Genomic DNA, 12,891 nt, shown 5'->3' on the forward strand with positions numbered 1-12,891 from the left:
TTATGTATTAATATGCTTATCTAGAAGTCCCTTAAATGCCCCTATCATATCTGCCTCCCACAGTCCATCATGCAAACCAGCCTTCCATCCGTTGACTCCATCTATACCTCTCATTCCCTCAGGAAAAGCAACTGACATAATAAAAGAACCCGTCCTACTCCAGTTATACTCTTTTACATTCTATTCCGTCGGGCAGAATATCTAAAAGTTTGAATACACATAAGAATAGATTCAAGAACAGCTTTTTGCCTGCTGTTAACGAACGAACCTCTCTATGTTAATATTGATATCCCTCACTATACCTTCTGTGCGACTGTAACACTGTATTCTGCACTCTGTTCTGCTACTCTGATGCATTTTGTTTCATATGATCTGCCTGTACGGCACGCAAAACAACACTTTTCACTGTATCTCGGTACATGTGACAACAATAAATCAAACTCAAACTCAAACGTACTTGGTTTGTCTCACTACACAGGAAAGGAACAGTTAGTGAAACATTGTTAGTTATATTCTCAAGGAAATCTGCCTTGTCTTGCAACTGCTGTCTGTTTACAGATTTCTGTCTGTGTTTATTTTTGGTATATCAAGGGAGAAGTAAATTTCATCATCAGTTTCAGCATCAATGTCCAGTTTATCCATTCGCAATGTTGGGTCTACCCACAGTTTTTACCTTGTAGTGGGTAAAGTGCTTTTGTGTTGGCAATCATTTTTATCTTGCACCTCTTTTTACCAGTTCCTGCAGCTTTCTATTTTCTTTATCCAACCGTAAAGCACACAAATGGGCACCATCGACAAACTTATTATGGACAGTTTCTAACTCAATCGTTCCTTTCATAACCTCTTTCGAAAGTCTGTCAGGGATACTCTCATGATTACCATTGCATATTTCTACAATTTTCAGTACAGCTCCCATTGCCAATGACCCTAACTTTTCCATTAAACTATCTACAAATTGCATTTTTGAATACGCCAGTGACACGACTTCAATTAAAGAGTGCAGCTTCTTACAGCTTCTCAAACGTAAAGCCAATTAAACTGTTACTCCCATGATACATCAGTTAGTTAGATAAATAAAGTATACAACCTTGACAATTGGGGATGGTTCACTGATACTGGAGGACAAACAGGATGTCGGCACAGATTGATTTGGTCTCAATCCTCAAGAATTCCCACTCTGGGCACGGTCACCATAGCAACTGATGCCCTGCTGCCGCTACCTAGAGTTCCCGATCTGGGCCTACCACAATCAGGACTCCGTGTTGTAGGTGGATCCTGTAGGTCACTTACAATGAAACAAGGTTGGAACCTTGCTGTTTTGGATCAAAAATATTACAAATTTTTTTTTGTACAAAAAATACACAAGAAATGCACAAAATAATACACAATGTCTGATGCTGTAGGCAAAGTGGCCAGAGTATGTTGCTATTTTATCTTCTGAGCCGGTGTAAAAGTTTTGGAATTGGAAGGCCTGCTCAGGGAAATTGAAATAATCATGCCTCCACCGGTTTAGTAATGCCACTCAGCAGGATTCAATTTGCACCTCATCAACTGGTCATTCATTGTCCAAGAAAGCACATTTAAGAATTATGGTTTCCAGCCAACATGACGTTGTATGCACCAGTTGCCTCCTTGTCATGTCAGCTAAGCAAAGTAATCAGACAACAGCACTTATAACTAGGACCTGAGCTTTCCATTTTACAAACACATTCCATACCTAGCACCAGGGGACAATGCATTTGCAATGCCGCATTTACAACTAAACTGTAAGTGTGCAAGGTCGTGGTCTGCCATGTAGAAGGGAACTTTTTCTTTGTTTAGGGTGGTGATTGTTAGCTGTGCCAGATACTCTGAAAGGTATCCTGATTCCTATATACTAAAGAACTCTCAGATTACTGCTGTCTTCAAAGTCCTCAGGCATTATAGGGATGGCTGCTGGGAGACAAGACGTATTGCCACAAAACAAGACTCATGATACCTTTTACGAAGCCCTCAGACTGACACAGAATGAAGATACAACACTGCTCACACTTCCACCAAGACCATAGTGGAGCAGAGCATAAGCATCCTTAAGGTGAGTCCTCGATGCCTCGACTGCTCCATGTAGTCTTGCCATGTAGTCCAGAAAGGCAACGTCGCATCATAGTGGTGTGCTGTGCCCTTCACAACTGGAGCTGACAAAGGAAGAATATTCTGATTGCAGAGGAAATGGGGGATTCACGGCAATTTTCTGAGGATGAGGATCAGAGCACTCACCAGGAGGGCCGTCCTAGAGACCATGACACAGCAATGCATCATGGAACATGAAGAGACTGAGATAACCAGTTTTAAACCCACTCTCAGGATGAAATTGTTTCAAATTCTGTTGGTAATCTGGCAAGCAACCCCCACTTTGTGTAAAGGATGTGTGATTTTTGCAGTCATTGAGTTTTTTCTGCCACTGAATAAATATCTCATTCTCCATTTTCTTTGCACACTGGATATCTTTGGGTGATCCCGCTTTAAAGTACCTTTTACAATATCCACACAGACATAAGGTGAGGTAGTTGTAAAGGCTTTAGTTAGTTTACCGTATCCAAGTAGAGTTTCTCATCATAATCAGAATTCCTATCCATTAATAGGAATTTTGAGGAATCCTCTTCACCCTTCCATTGTCAGTAAACCTTGACTGTTTCAGAGTGAGTGTAGACTGCTAAGGTGCCTTGCAATGCTTGAGCATTCTCTAGGACATTAAGACCATAAGACCATAGGAAACAGAAACAGGAATAGGCCGTTCAGCCCTCAGCCTGTTCTGTCATTCAATAGGATGGCTGATCTGACATTTCTCATATCCAAATTCCTGTATTTTCCCCATAACCCTTGATTTCCTCTACTGATCAGTAATCTATCTGTCTCAGCCTTAAATATACAGCTTTGGTCCAATACTGGACAAAACAGCTAAACCCCAGGGGTGAGGTTTGAGTGACGGCCTTTGACATCAAGGCAACACTTGACCAAGTATGGCTTTAAGGAGCTCAATGATAAACTGGAGTCAATGGGGGTTAGGAAGAAAACGCTATTGCTTTTAGTCACACCTAGCACAAAGGGTGGTTGTTGTCAAATGTCAGTCATCTCAGTCCAAGAACATCTCTGCAAGAGCTCTTCAGGGTAATGTTCTCAGTCCAAGTGTCTTCAGTTGCTTCATCAATGAACCCCCCCCCCAACCCCGACCTTATTCCATCATAAGCTCAGGGACAGGATGTTTCACTGTGTCTTCACAACGTTCAGCACTATTCATCAATCCTCAGATACTGAAGCAGTCCACATCAATATGCAGCAAGACTTGAGCAATATCCAGGCTTCAGCAGATAAATGACAAGTGAGATTCATACTACACACTGACCATCTCCAACAAGAGAGTATCTAACCATCACCCTTTGACATTCAATTACATTATCACTTCTGGGGATAACTGTTGACCAGAAAAACTGAACTGGACAAGCCATATGAATACTGTCCCTACAAGAACAGGTCAGAGACTAGGAATTCTAAAGCGAGTATCTTGCATCCTGACTCCCCAGTACCTGTTCACCATCTACAGTACACAAGGTAGGAATGTGATGGCTTAATACTGTCCACCTGTCTTAATGTGCAGCTTCAACAACACTTGGATTTAACATTATCCAAAGCAGCTTGAATGATTGAAACCCTGACGTGACCCTCAACAGTCTGTGCACAGACTTGGAACGATGTCGCCATTCCTTCCCTGTTGTTTAGTCAAAATTCTGGAATTCCCTGCCTAAAAGCATTGTGAATGTACCCACACAAAATGGACTGCAGAAGTTCAAGAAGGCAGCTCAGCGCCACCTTCTGAAGGATGATTAGGAATGGCCAATGTATGCCGTCAGAGTCAGCAAAGCCCTTACCTTACAAATGAATTAAACAAAAAATCAATCAGCAGAATGCGCTGGGGTCTTGAGGTATTGTAATCTAGTACTGCAGTCATTCTGATCACAATCAATATTACAGAGTACATCAATATCAGATTTTAGTACGTATCTCAGATGCGGAAAACCGATTATCTGAGTTGGCTGACTGGATATCTTTGGAAATCACTTTGTATCTCCCAGTTATCGTCTTGAAATGACTCGACAGATGTACTGTGTATAACTAGATTTTGCTTTACTGTGATTGGAGATTTTTACTGATTAAAGTTGTGAATCTTTCAAAATTCTGGTGCCAGATTCATACTTTCTTTGGCGCTCTCATGGGTACCCAGATATTGGGATGCCAAATTGACAATTATTGATGATTCCTAAATAAAAGCAGTGGTTAAGTTAATAATTTGGGTGTGTATCCTTCCAGAACTGAAATTAAGTTATAACCATGTTTGGCGCTTCTGAACGTGTTACTTCATACACTGACAGGTTGTTTCATGGGAATTGCAATTCTAGCTCACAACGGCCTTCAGTGCTTAACAGTAACTTAGTCGTACACACCAACGTGGTGCTCATGAACACATTCACTGCATCTTCAGCTGAACATTTATTGTATTTCTTATTTTTTTTTCCAGAATACCCATGTAAAATATGTGGATCTGGGTGGAGCTTATGTGGGTCCAACTCAAAACCGAATCTTACGCCTGTCAAAGGAATTGGGCCTGGAGACTTACAAAGTGAACGAAGTGGAACGTCTTATATATTACAGAAAGGTAAAGTAATGTTAGGGTCTGAGTTAATTCGTATTCCTACAAATAATCTCAAGACAGGCTGATACAAAAGGTGAAGTCACATGGAATGCGCTGTGAGCTGGTAAGCTGGACACAGACTTGGCTTCGTCATAGACAGAGAGTAGCACTTGAAGGATGTTTTTCTGACTGGAGTTCTGTGACCAGTTGTATTTCACAGGGATCAGTGCTCAGACCCCTGTTGTTTGTAATAATTATAAAATGATTTGGAGGATAATGTATACGGCCTGATTAGTAAGTTTGCAAACAACTCAAAGAAATGGGGGTGCTGTAGATCAGTGAGGAGGATTGCCAGAGGATACAGCAGGATATAGATGGGCTGGACACTTGGGCAGAGAAATGGCAAATGGAATTTATTCCAGACAAATGTGAGGTGATGCGTTTTAGAAGATTTAATGCAGGACGGAAATATACCGTAAATGGCAGAACCCTTAGAAGCATTAACATAGAGGGATCTGGGTGTTCAGGTCCACAGTTCTGAGTGGGCAACACAAGTAGATAAGGTGGTCAAGAAAGCATATGGCATATAGCCTTCATCATTCAGTCCATGGAGTTTAAAAATTGGCAAATCATGTTGCAGATATATAGAACTGTAGTTTGACCACATTTGGAATATTGTGTACAGTTCTGGTTGCTACACTACCAGATGGATGTGGAGGCTTTGGAGAGGTTACAGAAGTGGTTTATCAGAATGTTGCCCAGTTTAGAGGGTATTAGCTATGAGGAGAGATTGGACGAACTTGGTTTGTTTTCACTTGAACATCAAAGGATGAGAGGCTACTTGATAGAAGTTTACAAAATTATGAGAAACATGAATCGAATGGATAGTCATAGTCTTTTTCCGAGGGTGGAAATGTCAATGATGAGGGGACATAGGTTTAAGGTAAAAGGGGGTAAGTTTAAAGAAGTTGTGAGAGGCAGGTTTTTTTACACAGAGGGTGGTAAGTGCCTGGAATGTGCTGCCAGAGGAGGTGGTAGAAGCAGATACAATAGCAATGTTTGAGAGGCTTCCTGACAGATATATGAATAAACAGGGCATAGAAGGATCAGACTATGTAGAAGCGAAAAGTTTTTAATTTAGAAAGGCATCATGTGTCCGTGCACACTTGGTGGCTGAAGGGCATGTTCCTGTACTTTACTATTCTTTGTATAACACTTCTGTCCATGTGAAGCAGTGTGTTTGGAGATCTTCCTGTCTACCAGAAAACTGATCCTAAGTGTGTGATATGTAAGATATCACATTTTATTACAGATGAAAAATGAGCCTAAAATCTTAGCTATTTTGGAACTGCAACGTTTTGTGAATAAAACAGCAGTTAGATTGTTTATTTACATAAATTGGTTTCTCAGGTGCATAAATGGTGCACTTCTATCATTACAAGAAGGTCAATTATCCAGTTTATCATGGGCTAGACAATAGGGACATCATTGGGAGATTAATAGCTAAATTAGAATGTGTGCTCTATGGAAACAACAAACCTGATGCTTTGGGGGTGTTAGTGGGGGGGGGGGGGGGGGTGGAACGGTCTCGTGTCATGTTTTGTTTTAATAAACCAGTGTTCATTGTTGTCTATTTTGAGACTGAACGTTTATTGTGATAGTATATTTTTTAAAAATGTTCTTTCTAGATTTACTGAAAATTGTAGGTATCAGTTTATAATTGCATTTAAAGTGCTTGTGGATTGAGCCAGCCAAGTGTAAAGTCTATGAATAAAAATGGCCAATTGTTAATATTTATTAGAACTTAGAAAGTTTTAGTAAATTATTGGGCAAGATCCATTCTAACCTATGCAAATACAACATCCTATTTTGGAAAGCAAACGGAAGCATATACTTGTAAATAATTATGATCTATTTAGGCATAGTGACTGCCTTCTATTTGTGGGTGACACTTTTTGTCCCATAAACATGCAAGAACAGTTTGACCCATTTTGAACACGTTGGGAAAACAATAATCTCAAGCATGAAACAAGCTGGATCAGATTCAGAATAAACACCCTGAGCTCACTACAGCATTTCATTTTATTCATTCACGAGATGAGGATGTTGCTGGCTAGGCAGCATTTATTGCCCATCCCTCGTTGCCAGCCGTCCTGCACCAGAGTTCGACAGGAGGCTCCTCCATCAACATGACCAATGGAATTTAAATGGGAACTCCGCATGAAATGAGTGGTTTAATTTTAAGTACTCGTGCAATCCTTTCCTGCTGATCACAGAGCTCAGATTTGTGGAAGGCAGGCAGTTTCTCAGAGTACTTCTGCAAATTCAAGTGGTTTCATGGCAACACAGGAATGACCAACCCTGATGATTGTAAGCAGAATTCACTATATTGTATTTATATCCATAATTTCTTTCAAGTTTCTTGGTGACCACCTGTGAAATGATTCTTTATAAAATGACTGATGTTATCAGCCTTAATTTCATTTTAGGATGTACAATCCAAAGAATCAGCAAATATTTTATCTGAAATGAGGGGTTGATCACAGATGGATTCTAAAAAGAATGTTGAATGATTCACTTGTGCAGTTTACTAGCCACTTGGTGAAGACCAAAATCTATCCAGTGATTTTTTTTTGTACACAGAATTCAAGACTGTATTAGAATTTCATGAAATCAATTTCATAGTATGTAGCTTCTCCAGACTAACATGCTCAAAGTTCTTTTGAATATGAACTCCCCAATAAATTGCTCCTTTGCTTACATGCTACATAAATACCTGGGATATCAGGACATTGGTGAATACTGTGTGCAATTCTTGTCTCTCTGCTGTAGGAAGGATGTTGTAAAACTTGAAAGCATTCAGAAAAGATTTACAAGGATGTTGCCAGGGTTGGAGGGTTTGAGAGGGAGAGGCTGAATTGGCTGGGGCGATTTTTGCTGGAGCGTCAGAGGCTGAGGGGTGACCTTATAGAGGTTCATGAAATCATGAAGAGCATGGATAGGGTAAATAGATAAGGTTTTTTTATCTACCCAGGGTGGGGGAGTCCAAAACAAGAGGGCATAAGTTTAAGGTGAGAGGGGAAAGATTTAAAAGGGACCTGGGGGTAACGTTTTCACGCAGAGGGTGGTGCATGTATGGAATGAGCTGCCAGAGGAAGTGGTAGAGGCTGGTACAATTACAATATTTAAAAGGCATCTGGATGGGCGCATGAATGGGAAGGGTTTAGAGGGATATGGACCAAATGCTGACAAATGTGACTAGATTAATTTTGGATATCTGGTCGGCACGGACATGCTGGACCAAATGTTCTGTTTCTGTGCTGTATGTCTTTATGACTCTATGACTGTACATTGCTGGCTTCTGGGGGCTATGCTTTCCACCACTAAATTAAACAGTTAACTACATTCTTAGTTTGCCACCCACCAATTGAAATACAATGGAGCTGACCAGCAGCAGGAATAGATACAGCCAGAGTTTGTAGCAGTAATGGATTACGCAAAGTAAAGGATATCATTAATCGTCTTTGCCTGGCAAACTGTGAGTCTACCTATAATCTTGCCTGTTGTTTTACGAAGTTGCAGTTGGTAAGTGTCCCACACAAAATCCCACTGCAGAAGTTTGAGCACGTAACCCAGGATAACACTGCAGCAAAGTACAGACTTTGATGGACCAGAAATAAACTTTTGGATAAGTTCATGGAATGAGGGTGCCACTGACTAGGCCAACATTTTAATGCCCATCCCAGAGGGCAGTTAAGAGTCAAACACATTGCTGTGGGTCTGGAGTCACATGTAGGCCAGACCAGGTAAGGATGGCAGTTTCCTTCCCTGAAGGGCATTAGTGAACCAGATGGGTTTTTCCTGACAATTGACAATTGATTTGTGGTCATCATCAGACTCTTAATTCCAGATTTTTATTGAATTCAAATTCTATCACCTGCCATGGCGGGATTTGAACCCCTGTCCCCAGAACATTACCTGAGTCTCTGGATTAACAGTCCAGCAATAAAATCGCTAGGCCATCGACTACCCTTAAACCAAGATCTTAAACCAAGGCCCTTTGCAGAGCTTGGGAGCATGTTGCACTATTTCAGGTGAGTTTTAAAACCAAGGTTCAGTCCATCAGTTTAGGTTCAGTATTCCATGGTACTGTCTTGACATGCAGTAGAGGGAAGTCCTCTCACTGCCTGACCAATACTTCTGTGCTTTGCTGTTTGCACATTTCTGTGTATAAGTTGCTATTGTTCATACATAATAACGATTGTATTTTCCAGTAGTTGCTATAGTCTCAGAAATCATGCTTTTAGAGTTGAGGAGTAAATTCTTACAAATCTTACAGCTGCTCGCAATACCAAAGGAGAATGTGTCACTTACTTGACTAAAGAACTTGTTTTTGAAAACCTATTGCTAGAGGCAGAGTTCATGTCACAATTTTTTGTGCATTTTCAACACAGCATGGAGCTGGAGGAACACAGCAGGTCAGGCAGCATCAGAGGAGCAGGAAAGTCGACATTTCGGGTTTACACCCTTCAACAGGATTGGGGAGGGGGAAGGGAGCTTGGAAATAAATAGAGGGAGGGAGTTGGAGCTGAGGGAAGGTAAGTGGGATGGTGAAAGGTGGAGCTTCAGGGTGGAGGAGATCAGTGGGTTGCAGTGGGAGGGAAATCCACTGAGATCTTTTCAGAGGGAGGAGGACAACTTCTTCAAAGTGTGCATCCTTGGAAGAAGCTTCGCAGTGGGGTTTTCAGTCACTCAGAGATAGCCCTCCCCCTCCCCAGCCCTGATGAAGGATGTCAACCTGAAGTGTCAACTTTCCTGTTCCTCTGATGCTGCCTGACCTGCTGTGTTCCTCCAGCTCCACACTGTATTGACTCTGACTCCAGCATCTGCAGTTCTTGCTATCTTTGTACATTTTGCCTATTGGTCAGATCAATCAATCCTTGTTCAAACAGAAAAGATATTTAGCAGTTTTGATCAGTTCTTTGATTTTCTATTGATGCAGAACAAAACCTTTTCAACGACCTGATCTCATGCACAAGGTTTGTTTTACAGACTCTAATCCAAATTCAGTGTTGTTATGTGAATTATTGAAAATTTATCAGAGAGCTTTTAACTGCAGGTATCCAGAGAAATCTCCATGGACAGTTTTGAATCATTTTGAGAGTTGGATCTGAATTGCATAGCCCCAGTGAGCTGTGACTGCTCAGAGGCACTTTGCTGTTCAGGGAATGAGTATGAGCTTCAGTGGCTGATCTGGACTTGACTGCACCAAAAAAAAACATAAAGAGCCGCCCTTGGCCCTTTCTAGGTGGCCTTGCGCTTTCCCTGTTAAGCACCAACAGTTAGGCTATTATGCACCTGCTTTCAGTGATTGAACCATGATTTAGTTGTTAAGAGAGTCTTCCTGTGTAAGGCACCATCCTTACACAGTTTTAACCTCTGCCAGTTTGCTTGTGACATTATGTCTAGATGTACTCTTTCCTTCTGGCTGCGTACTTGTCACATTTCCGATTGATAATTCAGCTGAAGTCAAGGTGTCAGCATCAATTTATTGCTTTAACCTGCTGTCAACCACAATGATGGCAGGAGAGAGTTTTAGTGAAGTCTGGCCTCTTTTACAAAGCGCATAAGTTGAAACCAAACATTTGCATCAGTTGTACAAATAATTAAATCACCTCCATCACACTAAACTATTATAATCCATGGGAACATCTGAATGGCAAACAAATGTGATGCGGGATTGTGGTTATGTGTGTGAGAAATCAAACATTCAACTGTCAAACCAAATTCCAGAGTCTCACTAAACTGACATTATATCAAGTGGTTCCATTCAGAAACTGCTATGCACACAAAGCACAAAATAATAACACTGACTGACTCATTATTTTAACAATACAATTTTGTAAATAGTATTTTCACATCTGTTTTAAAATGAAAAGGGAGGGAAATAGAATAAAAAAAAGTCTCAAACACGTCAAACAATCTGTATTAAATAAAGGTAAAACTATTACACCTATAGAAGTGGAATGTTATATAAATAAAGAGTAGAACTAAAAGAAAAATTAATACCAATATTGAACATTTCTATCACTATAGATGGGAGAGGATTTGATGGGACATTGCATTGATAATGTGAAACCTGATGCCAGCTCGCCAAGGATGGGTGGGCTGAGCAGGACCCCAGAGAGGAAGGTCTATAATTAGGAGCCTCTGTTGTTTAGACTAAGACAGTCATTTAAATTCTGAGGCTGTGGCTGCGTTCCCCAGAGATGGGCAAATCTGGCAGCTGGAGGGAATGAGGAAATGCCAGTTCAGTACTATTTCAGCCCTGTTTGTGGGGCAGGAGTAGCAAAATGTTGTCCCCAGGTCTTCAGGCAATTCTGCTGCAATTTGTTGTTCCTTGCAATTGACATACTCCCATTCACACAATCCTTCCATTGGGCCCCAAGCACCTGCAATATTTACCCACCATTCAATATCTCCCCTACTCCACCCACTTTCCGCTGTAGGTTTTCCAGCCCAATAACCAATCAGCCTTTCAATCTGGATACATATTAAAAAACATAATCAACTAGGATCTAGTTGTTAATCTTTACAGGGCACTTGAACACTTGGAATTTCTGGCTTTCCTGGCTCAGATGTGTTCCTGCTTTCTATGCCTCTTCATAAATATTGGGTCTGTACTTTCCAATCTCTATATGAAAACCATACAACCAATAATGAGAATGCTTAAACATAACAATTCGCAGGCAACCTTGTTTAGCCTCTACTTTATTTTTAGTTTTGCTCATTGCTTGGGTAGGTGGAGGTTGTGGGAAACTGGCTCCTCAACCTCTGGAATTTTTTTTGTTAGGCTTTGCAGCAAATTGAGGTGACTCATCTCCGGTGCTTTCATCTCATCTTTCTTATTCCTTTCACATTGCTTGGCCAAAAATAGTTTCTATTCTGTTTCTGTTGCTGGTAACCATTAGAATGTGAGCCACCAACCTGTAACACAGCAGGCTACATACCACTTGCACAAAAAATACTTGAATATGATGTGCTGTCATAGTGCAGCACAGAAGGAATCGGCTACGTTGCTGATTCTACTGCTGTCTCTGTCAAAGCAAGCTCTCCTTTTATTTCATACATATGGCAGACATACATACCAGTAGGGATGAATGGAGGGATGAAGTTGAGGTGTGAGAAGTTCAGTGCAAATTTTAATGGGTTTTCTTATGGTGTACCACACAAAGACCTTGGTGTTAATTCTTGCCATTAGGTTCAGTTAATCTCTGCTCTTGTTTATTGTTCATTCATGCATCACTCCACTTTACATCATCTAGCTCCCCCTTTAAATGTATCTGTGTGACTGACCTCAGCTAGTTGATGCAGCAGTTACACATTCTAACCATTCCCTGGATAAAACAGTTACTCCAGAACTGCCATTTGGAATCTGACTCTCTTATATTTATGACCTCTAGACGTCCTATTATGACTTCAAGCAGAAACATTTTCTTGATGTCAACTTTATAAAACTCATTACTTTGTTAAGCCTTTATTAGGTAACCCCTCAACCTTCCCTTTCTAATATGCAGTTTTCCTGTTGATATAACCTCTCTCTTCTGGTGCTATCATTCATAAACTTTGTACTTTCTCCAATTCTTTTCTATCCTTTCATGAAAATAAAGACGAGATTCATATATAAAAATGGCATACTGTCCTGTTTTAAATATTTCTAAGAGGTTACTGCTAATTTTGAGCAAGAATGCTGCATATCTATTTTGATGGAGGAGGGTGGAGTTAAGTTGGAACTCAATAGAAACTCATTCACAGATCTGTGGCCCCATACTTTGGTATTTGAAGGCGAGTACTTATATTCTCAATTATCTCTTATTATGCTTCTTATATTTTAACTTGTTCAGTTTTTCCTGTGTTTTCATTTGACTGCAAGCAATCATCCCTACATCATTCTTGTTACACTAACTCGCACATCTTACGCTTCTGATCTCCTCAATTTCTGTGTTCTTAGTGCGCGACTGGTCAGGAGTACTAAACTGCAATGACAGGACAGGATTGGGCTGAGAAGCAAGACAGCTGCACAGACCAGAGTCAAATTGGCACAAATAATAGCGTTTTCTTAATAAAGGCAGTTCTTCTGCCAAGGGTGGTTGGAATTTGTAATTCTTTCCACTAAACTTTGTGAATAATAATTAGATCTTTGAGGTACATTTTGCTAGCTATGG

General features: G+C 40.6%; 1 protein-coding gene across 1 annotated transcript in view; it reads left to right on the forward strand.

Annotated features, from left to right (window-relative positions):
• The first annotated feature begins 4,555 nt into the window (after nt 1-4,555).
• Nucleotides 4,556-12,891, forward strand: part of mao (monoamine oxidase) — a 94,330-nt gene continuing 85,994 nt past the window's right edge. Inside the window, exon 1 of the mRNA XM_048602577.1 lies at nt 4,556-4,690. The gene's annotated coding sequence lies outside the window, so the exon portion shown is untranslated. The remainder of the gene's footprint in view (nt 4,691-12,891) is intronic.

The sequence above is a fragment of the Rhincodon typus genome, chromosome 11, assembly GCF_021869965.1.
Source record: "Rhincodon typus isolate 14 chromosome 11, sRhiTyp1.1, whole genome shotgun sequence".
NCBI classification, from domain to species: domain Eukaryota; kingdom Metazoa; phylum Chordata; class Chondrichthyes; order Orectolobiformes; family Rhincodontidae; genus Rhincodon; species Rhincodon typus.